This window comes from Manis pentadactyla, chromosome 12, assembly GCF_030020395.1.
Source record: "Manis pentadactyla isolate mManPen7 chromosome 12, mManPen7.hap1, whole genome shotgun sequence".
In the NCBI taxonomy this organism is placed as follows: Eukaryota; Metazoa; Chordata; class Mammalia; order Pholidota; family Manidae; genus Manis; species Manis pentadactyla.
The window spans coordinates 50411218-50428864 of NC_080030.1; the positions used below are offsets into that span (position 1 = coordinate 50411218).

At 36.7% G+C, this 17647-nt stretch overlaps 1 pseudogene; it reads left to right on the forward strand.

The window, feature by feature from the left end:
* Window positions 1–15370, forward strand: part of LOC118921678 (40S ribosomal protein S3a-like) — a 142139-nt pseudogene extending 126769 nt beyond the window's left edge.
* The last annotated feature ends 2277 nt before the right edge of the window (window positions 15371–17647 follow it).

A 17647-nucleotide genomic window follows, 5' to 3' on the forward strand; every position in this document is an offset into this window, starting at 1 on the left:
AGGTATGTACTTATTGCCATTTCAGGCTTTAGATTCGTGGTTTCCAAAGGTTCTAGGTTACTTTCCTAGAAACTATCTAAGAGACTATCTAAGAGTCTAACTTAACTCACTTAGTATGCTGTTACAAACACAATCTAAAGGTTCTTTTCTATTTCTCCTCCTTTTTCTTCCTCCTTCATTCTTTATATATTAGGTATCAAATTCTGTACTTTTTGTCTATCCCTTGATTGACTTTGGGGATAGTCAATTTAATTTTGCATTTGCCTCGCAATCAGCTGCTCCACCCTCCCTACCGTGATTTTACTACGTCTGGTGACAGCTATCCAACCCTAGGAACACTTCCATCTATAGCAGTCCCTCCAAAATAGACTGCAGACATGGTTTGTGGGAGGTGAACTCTCTCAGATTTTGCTTATCTGGAAATTGTTTAATCCCTCCTTCAAATTTAAATGATAATCTTGCCAGATAAAGTAATCTTGGTTCCAGGCCCTTCTGCTTCATGGCATTAAATACATCATGCCACTCCCTTCTGGCCTGTAAGGTTTCTGCTGAGAAGTCTGATGATAGCCTGAAGGGCTTTCCTTTGTATGTGATCTTATTTCTGTCTCTGGCTGCTTTTAACAGACTGTCCTTATCCTTGATCTTTCCCATTTTAATTATTAAGTGTCTTGGTGTTGTCTTCCTTGGGTCCCTTGTGTTGGGAGATCTGTGGATCTCCATGGCCTGACAGACTATGTCCTTCCCCAGATTGTGGAAGTTTTCAGCAACCACCTCCTCAAAGACACTTTCTATCCCTTTCTCTCTTCTCTTCTGGTGTCCCTATAATGCGAATTTTGTTCTGCTTGGATTGGTCACACAGTTCTCTCAATATTCTTTCATTCTTAGAGATCCTTTTTTCTCTCTGTGCCTCAGCTTCTTTGTATTCCTCTTCTCTAGTTTCCATTTCGTTTATTGTCTCCTCCACCGTATCCAACCTGCTTTTAATACTCTCCATCGTGTTCTTTAACGATTGGATCTCTGACCTGAATTCATTCCTGAGTTCTTGGATATCTTTCTGTCCCTCCATTAGAATGTTGATGATTTTTATTTTGAACTCCCTTTCAGGAAGAGTCATGAGGTCCATATCATTTAAATCTATCTCGGGAGTTGTATTAGTAATTTTACTCTGGACAAAGTTCCTTTGGTATTTCATGTTTGTATGTGGCGCCCTCTAGTGTCCAGAAGCTCTATTCTGGAGCTGCTCAGCTCCTGAAGCAATGTCGGGGGTCACAGGGGAGCGGTACTGGTGCCTGGGGGTAGGAAAGAGCTGTTCCCCACCTCCTGGCTGCTGTGCCTGTCTCCACTGCCTGAGCCAGTGGGCCGGTCACACTGGTATAATTTTTTGTACCAGAGCAGCCGGATATGGATCCCTGATTTCCACAAGCAGCTGGAATCCCAGTCTCCCCAGGAACTCTGCCTGTATTAACTTTCCAACCTGGTAGTCATGCGAGTCTCATGAAAGCACCATGAAATGTAGGTTTGTGCTCCCAGAGCAGATCTCCGGAGCTAGGTATTCAGCAGTCCCAGGCCTTCCACTCCCTCCCTGCTCCGTTTCTCTTCCTCCCGCTGGTGAGCTGGGGTGGGGGATGGGCTCGGGTCCCACAGAGCCACAGCTCTGGTACGTTACCCCGTTCACTGATTTCTGCTCTTTTCTCCAGGTGTGTGCAGACTGACACCGTCCTCTTTCCTGTTGCTCTCTCAGGATTAGTTGTGCCAAGTACATTTTCTAATTGTATCCAGTTTAAGAGGAAGCCTCTGTCTCTCCTCTCACACCGCCATCTTTAATCTAATCTCAAGTCTAATTTTGTGACTCACATTCAAAAACTTTACAGGAAATTTAGTCATTTAATTTTGCTGTTAAGATTACTCTGAGCTAGTTCTAAGTGTTTGGAAATTTTATATTCAAATAACTTTACACGTATTTTATGCATATTTTGTACTAATTTTAATAAATTAATTTTCTCTATATATAATTTAATAATTTAATTCAAAATGAATTTATGGCTTCATGAATGAGACCAACTTTTGTTGATATTCATTTAACTAGAGAATGAATAGCATGGAGGTGAACACTCCATAGGTTACAAAATGAACATTACATTTATTATGCAACAGAAAATGAACATTGCTTATTGATTAGAAGATAACTTTCTGGAGTACATGTATCAATTATGGAAGTTGCTATCCTGTGCAACTGGTGTCCATCAATCCATTCATTCAAATTAATAAGTATTGACTGGTCATTGTCCTAGACATGGGTATATATCCAATATTATTAGCAAAAAAGTACTTATGGTATAGATATAATCAATTAAATAGGAACTGGTTATGGGGATAAATACTAAAATATACACAAGCAGAGAGAAGAGGCCCCTGTACCAGATGGGAGGGTCACTAAAGGCTACAAGAAGTAAAGTTTAAGTTAATTCATGAAAGGAAGTTGGGCTAGTATTGTGGAACCTGATGATTACTGCTTCTAACAAGTTAACTTTAAATTTTCTATCTTGCTTTACTAAAAATAATTTGTTTCTATTCCTAAAATTATATTTCAATGCTATCCCACAAATCAGAAACATTTGTGAAAGCATAAATTATGGAAAAAGTAAAGATGCTAAGCCGAAGACATTTATATGTTAAGCCAGGGTTAATTATTAACTGTGAGTGTTGAAGAGAACAATAAGACATTGAATTGTAAGATATCTTGTGCCATTGACTTGGAGAATGTTGAAGTGTCGTATTTATCAAAGATGTTGCTGCCATCTCATTTTCTCAAATCCTGTGATACATTTTGAAAGGAGTGCAATTAGATGGTTGCTGCACCAGTCATCTGCCAAGTCACTCAGTGGTTTGAGAAAGTGAAAGCGGTAAGACCCTCTTTTCTAAACCAGGGTATATACTGTACATATTTACAACTTTCTGCTCTCAAACATCACAGCTTTTCATTGTAAAAATTTCCCGGTCTTTTAGATCTGTTAGTTCAGCTTAACCAAACAACTTCCTTCATTATGTTAGAGCATTATCTGATACATATTTCCTAGAAGAAAATTCTCGTAATAAAAATCTGACTTTAATAAAAATTTGACATCCAGAACCAAATGAATCACTCTTTCCTCCCAATAGCAGTATTTTTGTTATACAAAGTGAAGTTATACTGTCATTAGAAGAAAAACAATATTACATCACTTAATATGGTCTTTATTCTATTGTAAGCACAACTACCTGAGAAAATCAACTACTTTTAGAAAAGAAAACACTATGCTTGAAAATAAATTTGTATATGTACTTGGAGTTAAATATTATGTTCCAGTGAGATTAGCAAATACCAAATAGCAACAGTGAAGAAAAAGGAACTCAAGTTCTTAAGAGCAAATAATCTGTCATTCTCCATTTCTTTATCTGAATATTATCTGCTCCAGCTATCAGGAAGAGGCTGTCAATCAGCCCTATTGCTGGAATGAAGGAGTAGATGGTACAGTTTAATTTTATTATGGAAATTGATTTGCATCTTTCATATTTCTTGATTGAAATCTTTCCAGGTAATAGCATTGAAGAAGACTCATAAAACTGCCATGACTGAGGTAATAACTATTATTATGATCAAATTTAATAAAAAAAAACCTTGCCTGCAATATGGGAAATATGAATAATTCATGTAAACTGTTGCTTAAAATGTGATAGGGAGGAAAAGACCTGTAGAAAAAACTTAATGTATCCAGACAGGGATGATAATTGGTTTTTGCAAATAATGAATACTTTATGTACAAACCAAGACTAACAAGGCTAGAGGAGAAGATTCCACGCAGAGGAAATAATTCCACATATCTGATTTTTTTAGGGTAAGAAGAATAGATGGACTTTAAAATAAAGAACCTTCAGAAAATATATTTTCTAAAAATTATCTTTTAGAACATTAGAGTGCTTCTTTTAAGTAAACAAAGACTGGATGAATATTTAAAATAAGTCTGTATGTATATGCTTGTGAATGATGTAAGAAAAATGAACATGGACTCCAGTACTGAAATTCAGCATTTTCCTGTCTATGTTATTTAACAGTCTGAAAGGCCTAGAAATCCAAGTTAATCCTAAAGTATTTGCACAAATTCAATATTGGGGCAATATTTGAATTGAAAAGGAAGCTTAAAAATGTTCATTTTAATGTATCTGATACATAGAATTTTTATAAGCATAGTTACATCTCCAGCCATAAACAAATTTTCTATTTGAGTTTTGTTTCAATTTAATTTTATTTCTTTTAATTCTGTTAATCTCTGTTTATTGCTTTTATTGACTACCATCTGGTGGAAAAAATTGTAATAGCAGAGGAAGGTTCAAGTATTTGTAATGAGATAAAGGTTTAAATTGTAAATATGATTGTCACATAATACTGCTACATGGGTAGCAACTTTGATACTAAAATCTTATCCCACCCAGTTCTGTTGTGATTATACCTATACAGCTCTTAAATAATTTTCAAATTTATATTTGTTTATGTATAAAACAGCTATCATAGTTCAATAAGTTCTAAGAAGGTAGGGGCCAATTTGTTTTAATTGTTTCAATTAAATAATTGCCCAGGACAGAGCTGTTTTACATATATAGTTTCAGCATAATTATTAATAATATCTTTTTTCACTTTTAAACTGTACTGCATTAGAAGATAAATAATATAATCATTTCATATATAATCATCAATTTGCATGGTGCTTCTGGGTACTCTATGCATTAAACATTTGTAATTCTTTCAGTCTTTCTATGCTTTTGTCCCCGTATATTTTAGACGGTTGGGCATGAATTCTCTTATTTTAAGATTCTCTTTTTTTTATATTTTGGTATCATTAATATACAATTACATGAGCAACATTATGTTTACTAGACTCCCCCATTATCAAGTCCCCACCACATACCCCATTACAGTCACTGTCCATCAGCATAGTAGGATGTTATTGAATCACTACTCGTCCTCTTTGTGTTGTACTGCCTTCCCCTTGCCCACACCCCTACATTGTGTATACTAATCATAACACCCCCTTTTCTCCCTTATCCCTCCCTTCCCACACATCCTCCACAGTCCCTTACCCTTTGGTAACTTTTGGTCCATTCTTGGGTTCTGTGAGTCTGCTGCTGTTTTGTTCCTTTAGTTTTTTTCTTTGTTCTTATACTCCACATATGAGTGAAAACATCTGATACTTGCCTTTTTCTGCCTGGCTTATTTCACTGAACATAATACCCTCTAGCTCCATCCATGTTGTTGCAAATGGTAGGATTTGTTTTCTTCATATGGCTGAATAATATTCCATTGTGTATATGTACCACGTCTTCTTTATCCAGTCATCTACTTATGGACACTTAGGTTGCTTCCATTTATTGGCTATTATAAATAGTGCTGCAGTAAACATAGGGGTGCATCTGTCTTTTTCAAACCGGGATCCTGCATTCCTAGGGTAAATTCCTAGGAGTGGAATTCCTGGGTCAAATGGTATTTCTATTTTGAGCTTTTTGAGGAACCTCCATACTGATTTCCACAATGGTTGAACTAATGTACATTCCCACCAGCAGTGTAGGAGGGTTCCCCTTTCTCCACATTCTTGCCAACATTTGTTGTTGTTTGTCTTTTGGATGGTGGCCATCCTAACTGGTGTGAGGTGATATCTCACTGTAGTTTTAATTTGCATTTCTCTGATGATTAATGATGTGGAGCATTTTCTCATGTGTCTGTTGACCATTTGAATTTTTCTTTGGAGAAGTGTCTGTTCAGCTCCTCTGCCCATTTGTTAATTGGATTATTTGCTTTTTGTTTGTTGAGGTGTGTGAGCTCTTTATATATTTTGGATGTCAACCCTTTATCAGATCTGTCATTTATGAATATACTCTCCACTACTGTAGGCTACGTTTTTGTTCTATTGATGGTTTCCTTTGCTGTACATAAGCTTTTCAGCTTGATATAGTCCCACTTGTTCATTTTTGCTTTTGTTTCCCTTGCCCAGGGAGTATTTTCATGAAGAAGTTGCTCATGTTTATGTTCAAGAGAGTTTTGCCTATGTTTTTTTCTAAGAGTTTTATGGTTTCATGATTTACATTGAGGTCTTTGATCCATCTCGAATTTACTTTTGTGTATGGGGTTAGGCAATGATCCAGTTTCATTCTCTTACATGTAGCTGTCCAGTTTTGCCAACACCAGCTGTTGAAGAGGCTGTCATTTCCCAATTGTATGTCCATGGCTCCTTTATCATATATTAATTGGCCATATATGTTTGGGTTCATATCTGGACTCTATTCTGTTCCACTGATTGGCAGGTCTGTTCTTGTGCCAGTACCAAATTGTCTTGATCACTGTAGTAGTGATCCACATCATTAATCATCAGAGAAATGCAAATTAAAACCACAGTGAGATATCACCTCACACCAGTTAGGATGGCCGCCATCCAAAAGACAAACAACAACAAATGTTGGCAAGAATGTGGAGAAAGGGGAACTCTCCTACACTGCTGGTGGTAATGTAAATTAGCTCAACCATTGTGGAAATCAGTATGGAGGTTCCTCAAAAAGCTCAAAATAGAAATACCATTTGACCCAGGAATTCCACTCCTAGCAATTTACCCTAGGAATGCTCAGTGGCTTTGTAGTAGAGCTTGAAGTTGGGGAGTGAGATCCCTCCACTTTTTTCTTCCTTCTCAGGAATGCTTTGGCTATTCGGGGTCCTTGGTGGTTCCATATGAATTTTAGAACTATTTGTTCCAGTTCATTGAAGAATATTATTGATATTCTAATAGGGAATCTATTGAATCTGTATATTGCTTTAGGCAGGATGGCCAATTTGACAATATTAATTCTTCCTAGTGAAGAGCATGGGATGAATTTCCATTTATTAGTGTCCTCTTTAATTTCTCATAAGAGTTTCTTATAGTTTTCAGGGTATGGGTCTTTCACTTCCTTGGTTAGGTTTATTTCTAGGTATTTTATTCTCTTTGATGCAATTGTGAATTGAATTGTTTTTCTGATTTCTCTTTCTGCTAGTTCATCGTTAGTGTATAGGAAAGCAAGAGATTTCTGTGTATTAATTTTGTATCCTGCAACTTTGATGAATTCAGATATTAGTTGTAGTAGTTTTGGAGTGGGGTCTTTAGGGATTTTTATGTACAATATCATGTCATCTGCAAATAGTGACAGTTTGATTTCTTCTTTACCAATATGGATGTCTTTTATTTCTTGTTTTGTCTGATTGCCATGGTTATGTCCTCCAGTACTATGTTGAATAAAAGTGGGGAGAGTGAGCATCCCTGTCTTGTTCCTGATCTTAGGTGAAAAGCTTTCAGCTTCTCACTGTTAAGTATGATGTTGGCTGTGGGTTTATCATATATAGCCTTTTTTATGTTGAGGTACTTGCCCTCTATACTGTTTTGTTGAAAGTTTTTAACCTGAATGGATGTTGAATTTTGTCGAGTGCTTTTTCAGCATCTATGGAGATGAACATATGGTTTTTATCCTTTTTGTTGATGTGGTGGATGTTTTTGATGGATTTTTGAATGTTGTACCATCCTTGCATCCCTGAGATGAATCCCACTTGGTCATGGTGTATGATCTTCTACATGTATTTTTGATTTCGGTCTGCTAATATTTTTGTTGAGTATTTTTACATCTATGTTCATCAGGGATATTGGTCTGTAATTTTTGTTTTTGGTTGGGGTCTTTGTCTGGTTTTGTTATTAGAGTGATGTTGGCTTCATAGAGTGAGTTTGGAAGTGTTCCATCCTCTTCTATTTTTTGGAAAACTTTAAGGAGAATGGGTATTATGTCTTCTCTAAATGTCTTGATAAAATTTTGCAATGAAGCCTTCTGGCCCAGGGATTTTGTTCTTGGGTAGTTTTTTTTTTATTACCCATTCAATTTTATTGCTGGTAATTAGTCTGTTTAGATTTTCTGTTTCTTCCTTGGTCTGTCTTGGAAGGTTGTATTTTTCTAGAAAGTTGTCCATTTCTTCTAGGTTATCTAGTTTATTAGCATATAGATTTTCAAAATATTCTCTAATAATTCTTTGTATTTCTGTGTGGTCCATCGTGATTTTTCCTTTCTCATTTCTGATTCTGTTGACGTGTGTAGATTCTCTTTTTCTCTTAATAAGTCTGGCTAGGGGTTTATCTATTTTGTTCATTTTGTCAAAGAACTAGCTCTTGGTTTCATTGATTATTTTCTCTTGTTTTATTCTCCTCAATTTTATTTATTTCTTCTCTGATCTTTATTATGTCTCTCCTTCTGCTGACTTTGGGCCTCAGTTGACCTTCTTTTTCCAATTTCAAGAATTGTGACTTTAGACTATTCATTTATGATTGTTCTTCCTTCTTTAAATAGGCCTGGATTGCTACATACTTTTCTCTGAGAACTGCCTTCACTGCGTCCCACAGAAGTTGGGCATTGTGTTGTTGTCATTTGTCTCCACATATTGCTTGATCTCTATTTTAATTTGGTCATTCATCCATTGATTATTTAGGACCATGTTGTTAAGCCTCCATGTGTTTGTGAGCCTTTTGTTTTCTTTGTACAATTTATTTCTAGTTTCATACCTTTGTGATCTGAGATGTTGACTGGTAGAATTTCAATCTTTTTGAATTTACTGAGGCTCTTTTTGTGGCCTATTATGTGGTCTATTCTGGAGAAAGTTCCATGTACACTTGAGAAGAATGTGTATCCTGTTGCTTTTGGGTGTAGAGTTCTGTAGATGTCTGTTAGGTCGATCTGTTCTAGCATGTTGTTCAGTGCCTCTGTGTCCTTATTTTCTGTCTGATTGATCTGTCCTTTGGAGTGAGTGGTGTGTTGATGTCTCCTAAAATGAATGCATTGTGTTCTATTTCCTCGTTTAATTCTGTTAGTATTTGTTTCACATATGTTGGTGCTCCTGTGTTGGGTGCATAGATATTTATAATGGTTATATCCTCTTGTTGAACTGACTGCTTTATCATTATATTATGTCCTTGTTTATCTCTTATTACTTTCTTTGTTTTGAGGTCTATTTTGTCTGATACAAGCACTGCAATACCTGCTTTTTTCTCCCTGTTGTTTGCATGAAGTATCTTTTTCCATCCCTTCACTTTTAGTCTGTGTATGTGTCTTTGGGTTTGAGGTGAGTCGCTTGTAAGCAGCATATAGATGGATCTTTCTTTTTTATCCATTCTATTATTCTGTGTCTTTTGATTGGTACATTCAATCCATTTACATTTTGGGTGATTATCAATAGATATGTTCATATTACCATTGCAGGTTTGAGATTCATGGTTACCAAGGTTGAAGGGTAGTTTCTTTACTATGTATCTGTGTAAGTTTAATTCACTTATTATGCTATTATAAAATCAGTCTGATGATTCTTTATTTCTCTCTCTTCTTATTCTTCCTCCTCTACTCTTTATATGTAAGGTGTTTTATTCTGTACTCTTTTGTGTTTCCCTTGACTGCTTTTGTGGATAGCTGATTTTATTTTTTGCCTTTAGTTAGTATTTTGTTGGTCTGCTTTCTTTGCTGTGATTTTATTTTCTCTGATCACATCTATTTAGCGTTAGGAATACTTCCATGTAGACCAGTCCCATTAAGAAACCCTGTAGAGGTGGTTTGTGGGAGGCAAATTCCCTCAACTTTTGCATATCTGAAAGTTGTTTAATCCCTCCTTCAAATTTAAATGATAATTTTGCTGGATACAATATTCTTGGGTCAAGGCCCTTCTGTTTTATTGCATTAAATGTATCATGCCATTCTCTTCTGGCCTGTAAGGTTTCTGTTGAGAAGTCTGATGATAGCCTGATGTGTTTTCCTTTGTAGGTGATCTTTTTTCTCTCTCTGTCTGCCTTTAATACCCTGTCCTTGTCTTTGATCTTTGCCATTTTAATTATCATATGTCTTGGTGTTGTCCTCCTTGGGTTTCTTGTGTTGGGATATCTGTGTGCTTCCGTGGTCTGAGAAACTATTTCCTTCCCCAGATTGGGGAGTTTTTCAGCAATTATTTCTTCAAAGACACCTTCTATCCCTTTTCCTCTCTCTTCTTTTCTGGTACCCTTATTATGCGAATATTGTTCTGTTTGTATTGGTCACACAGTTCTCTTAATATTCTTTCATTCCTAGAGATCCTTTTATCTCTCTCTGCCTCAGCTTCTCTTTATTCCTGTTCTCTGATTTATATTCCATTCACATTTGCTTGCACCTCATTCTGCCTGCTCTTAAGTCCTTCCATTGATTGCTTCATTTCTGTTATCTCCCAATGGACTTCATCCCTTAGCTCTTGCATATTTCTCTGTAGCTCCATCAACATGGTTATGACTTTTATTTTGAATTGTTTTTCAGGAAGATAGGTTATACCTATGTTGCCAGGCCCTCTCTCTTGCATTGTTTGAATGATTTTGGACTGGACTAGGTTCTTCTGCCCTTTCATGGCAATAGAAATGATTGCCAGCAAGTGGCACATGTGTCAGCTGAGAGAACAAAGTCCCTTCCTGCTTGCTGGTCAACTTGCCCTTCTCCACTGCCTATGCCAGTTACCCACACACAGGGAGCAGCCTCCATGTTAATCCCCTGAGCTGCCATGGGTGGGGCAGCCCTTCGGATAGCCTAGGGTACTTCCAGAGGTCGCATGTGCATGGTGTGTGTTCTCTTGTGAGAACAGTACCCCTTCGTGCCTTCTGGACCTTGCAATGGTTTTTCCAGTCTGTGCTGGGCTGCTGCATGCTTGTGGCAGCCTCTGGGTCTGGTCTGGTTAGCTGGTGTGGTTGCTGTGGGTGGCGCTGCTCCCTAGCTAGTCTGCAGCAATGACAGGTCAGCCGGTTTGCTTCCAGTGCCAACAGGGAGGAATGAACAACAGGCTGCTTATTGCTATGAGGGGCTTCAGAACTGCATTGCCAACCAGGGTATTAGGGTGCCTGAAGTTCCTTAAGATTCCCAGCCTGCTGGGCTGAGTGTGCTGGGATGATTTTGTCCACCTGTTAAACCCTTTATACTTTAAAAATGCCCACTTTTCTTTTGTCCCAGGGGAGCCAGCTGTGGGGATCTGTTCACAGTCTCTGTCTTGGATTTTACTTTTCCATTTCTCTAATACCCAGTACACCATGCAATGTGTGTCTGTGTTCCCAGTGCGGATTACTAGGGCTGGTTATTTAGCAGTCCTGTGCTTCCCTCCTCCCCCATCCAGTCTGATTCTTTTCCTCCCACTGGAGAGCTGGGGTGGAGGGAGCATTAGGGTCCTGCTGGGTCATGGTTTTGTATCTTACCCTTTTTGTGAGATGTTGAGTTCTTGCAGATGTAGATGTAGCCTAACTGTTGTACTGTATCTCCTGGTCTCTCTTTTAGGAATAGTTGTATTTGCTGTATTTTGGGAGGAGATTTCTGCAACCCTACTCATGCCACCATCTTGATCACCTCCCCTTATTTTGAGATTATTCATAAAGATTACATCAATAAAATGAACCTTTAATTTTGAATAAAAAATGTAGTAATTGATTAGTCACTTATCATATTTTCAAGTATATTGAATAGACTATAGCCTATAAAACCTGAAAGTTTTCTTAAGAGGTTAATAAGTAAAATGTAATACAAACATGTTCTTTGATGATTAGCTCCTGGTGTCTCAATACTGATCTACTGTTACCTTTGAGTAAATGGGCTGAGAGAATAATTTGACAGATACAGTGTATTACTAAGTACAATACATCTTACAGTCAAGAGAAAAATTGATAGAATTATATTGTACACATACATATGTGATGTGTATATCATGTGGACAGAATAATTATTTTGTTAACTAACACTTCTTACTATTCATGCACACTGTACTTCTTAAGATCCATCCCTTGAAGAAAGGGTTTACAAATCCTTATATTTATTCGTATTCATATTATTTAAGTTATAAATTTTAATCTTTAAAATAATTTTAGTGCTATTGTTATATATTTTTTGACATATTTTAATAACCCAAGAAATCACATAGCCAACTTCTTGATTAAAAGCAGCAAAGATTATAATTCTAATATGATGTGAGTTTACTCCTTTACGAGTACAGTAATTATTCTCAAAATACTTTTAAGTAATATTACAGCAGAAATAAACAGTATTAAAATTTGTTGCAACTATTTCACTACTTTGCCGTACTTAGATCACAAAATGTATTGTTCAAATTGGGCTAATCAATTTCCATTTCTCTTTGGTGATTTGTTAATTCCTGGCTGTTAAGAAATAGATCAGTGTTATAATAGCCATGAGAGTTTTAAAATAACTTTGAATTTTGAGCATTTTCAACAAATTCTCAGGGGGTAGGAAAAATGTAAAAGAAGGAAAACATAAATACATAGGACAAATCTAGGAAATACACTGGTTAATTCCGTTGTGTAGACCTAATTGGGGCCCTGATTCCAACAAGTTCATTGGAAAACTTCCATGAGGCAACTGGTCAAGTTGGAAAACTCACTAGATTTTTTATGATAATAAGGAACGAACTCTTTTTGGTAGTTGCTATTATCATGTTTTTGAAAGATGGCTTATTTTTAGAGGTGCACATTAAATACAGAAGGAAGAGTGAAATGAAGTCTCAGTTTAGCTCCTTGAAAATGTGAAATGGGGTTAACTAGTGGGGATAAAGATAAAACAAAACTGGTCATGAATTTCTATTCATTGAAGCTGAATGATGGGTACTTGGTACGTGTTTACATTACTATTCTCTCTCTCTCCAGCTTTCTCTATATGTGTAATATTTATATTCATGTATATGAACACACATAAAAATGTGTGTGCATGTATATTTTATATATCTCTCTACATATGTTTGTATAAGCCTTTCATGGATATTCTTAATGTAGTCATACGTATTTCAGCTTTCCTGAATGATTTTCTTTAATGTAAAATACCCAATTTTTACACTAGACTTAGCAATATTCTGTATGGAGATAGGAATGCTTCTTTCTTTGGATTATAATATTTTTATACTTTGGTGATACTTATTCAAACATGCAAAAAGGAGGAATTTATATAAATACATTTTGTGGAAAATAATGACTTGTATAATTTTGTCCTAATGGTTTATGGATGAAATCTTTGAAAGATAAAATATTTCCTTGACTGAACCTTGAATATTTGCACAGAAAACTGCTTAGTTGTTTCAAAGCTTCAATCATATCCTTTTTATTACTCAGAAATTACATTCTGAATCCTTAAGATGATTCGTTTCATTGCATCCCAATGGGGGAATTTTGCAAGTCTTTTCATTGCTCAAATTCCTACAGCTGGGCAGTGATGGAAACAGCTAAACACATCATTAACAAGAGCAACTTAATCGGTAGGACAAGTCACATACGTACATTATTTCATCTGGAATAACAATTCTTCCCTTCTGTAAGAACTACCAAATATTAGGTACATCCTTTATCTATTCATTTTAGTGTTGTATATTTTTTGGTTCAGGTTAAAAAAAATGATGCATTGGACAAAATGGAGAGTAGTAATGAAACTTGTGGTAAACATGGTTTGATTAGGCTCATTTTTAAACTTTAGTAGGTTAATCATTTATACATAAAATGTGTGTTGCATTAAACATGCTTGCTATCATCAGTTTCTATGACAACCAAGAAGCTGGCAGATTATATTGATTCACACAGGATGGTTTCCAAGATTGTGACCAATTTATTAGACCTGATTATTGTATTAAAATGATTGGCAAAAGTAACTATGAAATAAGAGACAGTGGTTCACTATTTAAAATATTCTTACACGTCAAAGGATATTTACATGCTTAAAAAATCCTTATGTAAATACATGGGGAAGGCAAAATTGAAGAGTGAGTCTAAAGTACATATTAAGATAATGAAACTAGAAAAAAATAACAGTTGTGATCTAAGTTTAAAGAACTAGATGGGTTTTATTTAACATTAGGATAGTGGAAATAAATATTTACTCACAAAATTATATTGAAAAATCATCCCAGGACTGTTCACACAACATAAAAGCTTTGAATAAATAAGCAGTTTTAATTCAGGATGCTGTAACAAAATACCACATAAATTATTTCTCACAGTTTTGGATGCTGCAAGTCTGAGATCCAGGTATTAGAATGTTTTTGTGAAGACCTTCTTCCAGGTCAGGAAGGGTGAGCTAACTCTCAGTCTCCCACTGAGACTCCTATTTATAGGAGTACTGATCCAATGCATGAGGGCAACACCTTCATGACCTAAGCAACTCCCAAAGACCCCATTTCCTAATATCTCCACATTAGGTATTAGATTTCAATGTATGAATTTTTGAGGAGGAGACAAACATTCAGACCATAGCAGTATATAACCATAATCCTTATCATTTCCTTAAAACATCTATCCTTTCTGCCCTAAACTGCTTTTCATTAAAAAAAAAAATTATCAGTTACAGGGAGATGATGTGGAATGATATTCTTTTTTCATTTTATACAAGGGCTCTAAAAATATATCTATGTAATTTTCTGTTTCTGAGATTGTGAACTGGGGTTGAGGAACTGTTCATTGCCTATAAAAATTGCAAAAGAAAACAATGGTGTAAGCTTTTGGCTCTCAGAGCAGCACCATGGTAGTTAGCAAGAACTAGGATCTTACCAGAAGAAGCTGAAAAATGGAGCCAAGAAGAAAATAGTTGATCAGTTTCTAAGAAATATTGGTATGATGTGAAATCACCAGCTATGTTAATTATAAGGAATGTTGGAAAAACACTAATCTCAAGGGCTTAAGGAAAAATATCATCTGATAACCTTAAGGGTGTATTTTTAAATATACCCTTGCTGATCTACAGAAAGATGAAGGTACATTTAGAAAATGCAATCTAATTCTGAGAATCTTCTGGACAAAACTTGCCTGACCACATCATAGATCTTCCTCATGACAAAATGTGCTCTATGATCAAAAAACGGCAAACCATGATTAAAGTTCATGAAGTCAAGAGTACTGTTGGTTATTTAATTCATCTGGGCTGTGCTGGGTTTACTAAAAAATATAACAATCAGATTCAGAAGACCTCTTAAGTTCAATACCAAAGGTCTGAAAAATTTGGAAGGAGGTGATGGAAATCATGACCCAAAAGTTGTAGACGAATTGCATTAAAGAAGTGGTCAATAAATTGAGTGGAAAAGATATGGAAAAGACTTGATAATTTTTTATCCTCTCCATGATATCACTAGAAAAGTAAAAATGATATAGAAGATCAAGTTTGAATTGATAAAATGGGTGGATTTTTATGGTGAAGGCAGTAGTTCTGTAAAGCTACTAGGGATGAGACTGGTGCTGAAACTGAACAAGCTAATAATGGATATGAGTCAACACAACAAGAAAAATTTAAATTCAGACTTTAATGGTGGCAAAAAACAGTCTTATTGTGAAAAAAATAATGGTGTACATGCAGTTTGGGGAAAATTCTTGAGCTTGCAGGGCACACACTGTTTTAAAATAATCCTGGAGACTGTGGGAGGAAGGTGGTGGAGTAGGATGGCAAACCAAAATCCTCCTGGCACATACACACTGAGGAAACCATTATAGCAAATACAACTAATCCTGAAAAAAACCTGAAGACTGCATAACAGATGATCTACACTAGGTGAAGAAGAGATCACCCTGAGAAGGGAAAAGGGACAAGAGCCATGACTGATATGGACCCAAGTCCTTCCCCCATCCAAGCTTTCAGGCAGGAGGGAGAGGAATGGGGTGAAGATGGGATAAACACTCAGGAATCCAGCATATTTGCACTTGGGATATGCCTCAGGAATACACATTGCATTGGGCTTTGACAGTTAACAGGGCTGGACACCATGGAGAGTTGGAGTGCTGTTGGGGGCCATGACTCCTGTCTCTTGTGGAGGACAGGAGTGCTCTGTTGGTCCCACTGAAACCCCACACAGAGGGGGCAAATTGAAAGATTTGCCAGCAGCAGGAAGTGTGCTAGAGTGGTGGGGGTTGGAGGGAAGTATCTACAGGAGAAAGGGCAGGCAGATGAAACACAGCCCTCCATCAGCCCAACTGGTCAAGCACTTGGGACAGCCAGATATGAAACTTTCCATCTGCCTTGCTGGTGGCTCAATCCTGTGGAGGTGCCTCTGTGTGTTCCCATCCCACCCAGTCCACTTAGTTCAGCAGCAGTCTGACAATGCTGACTGGAAATCAGAGGGCTAATGACACTCCCTGCTCTATTTTAGCACAACTGGCCAAAAGCTTGGAGGAACCAGCTCTGAAACCTTCCACCTGCCCTGTTGGTTCAGACCCAGCATCACCCTCTACACCCACCACACCCAGACCAGTTGGCCTAGCAGTGGTTTGACATTGCTGGATGAGTTGCCCTGCACACAACAAATCCACAACGAATCACACAGAGGACACCCAGAGGCTAGCTATGGTGATCAGCCATTATTGGCAAATAGACAGGCAGGCCCCACCCATAGCCCACCAATAGCAACCATTGCTTGCTCAGCTGGTGAGCAGAGGGTCTCAAGTTCCTGGGCATCAAAGGACTCACACTTCATAAAGCCATTGTTTTCAGGACCAGAAGTTATAGCTAATGTATATAATACAAAGGTAGAAACACAGACCCAGACAAAGGGCAGAGTAATATGTTCCAAACAAAAGAACATGATAAAACAGGAGAAAAAGAACTAAATGAAAATAGAGATTAGCAATCTTCCTGATAAAGAATTCAGAGTAACAGTTATAAAGATGTCCACTGAAATGTAGAAACTAATTCAAGATATCAAAGATAATTTCAACAGAGAGATGAAAATATGAAAAAGCCATTCAGGGCTGAAGAATTTAATAACCAAAATGAAAAAATACAACAAAGGGAATGAAAAGCCTGGTAGAGGAGGCAGAGAAACAAATCAGCATAGTGGAAGATAGAGAACTGCAGAGTACTGAGGAACAGAGAGAAAAAAGAATTTCTGAAATTGAGAATATGCTAAGAGAGCTGTGTGACAACTTCAAACAAAATAATATTAGCATAATAGAAGTCCCAGAAGGAGAAGAGAGAGGCAAAGGAGTAGAAAGTCTATTGAAGAAATGATAGCTGAAAACTTCCCTAACCTAGGGAAGGAAATAGACATCCAGGTCCTGGAAGCATAGAGAGCTCCTAACAGGATGAACCCCAGGAGGGTAACACCAAGACACATAGTAATTGAAATGGCAAAGATAAAAGATAAAACAATCTTAAAAAAACAAGAGAAAGGCAGATGGTTACCTATAAGGGAAACTACATAAAATTATCAGCAGACTTCTCAACAGAAACTTCACAAGCCAGAAGGTAGTGGCATGAAACATTCAAAGAATTGAAAGGGAAAAAAAACCTACAACCAAGAATTATCTACCCAGAAAAATCTACCATTCAGAATTGCAGAAGAGATGAAAAGCTTCCCAGATAAATGAAGCTTAAAATAATTAATTACCACTAACCAGGCCTTATGGGATATTGAAAAAAACTTTTTGAATGGAAATATTCTTAACTGTAGAACTTTTTCATCAGTGAAAATAAACCTTCAGTAAAGACCAATTACTTACAAAGCAAGTATGAAGTTCAAAAAATTAAAAATCAACTGTACATAAAATTCATTGAGGAATACACAGAAGATGCATAATGACATCATACATAC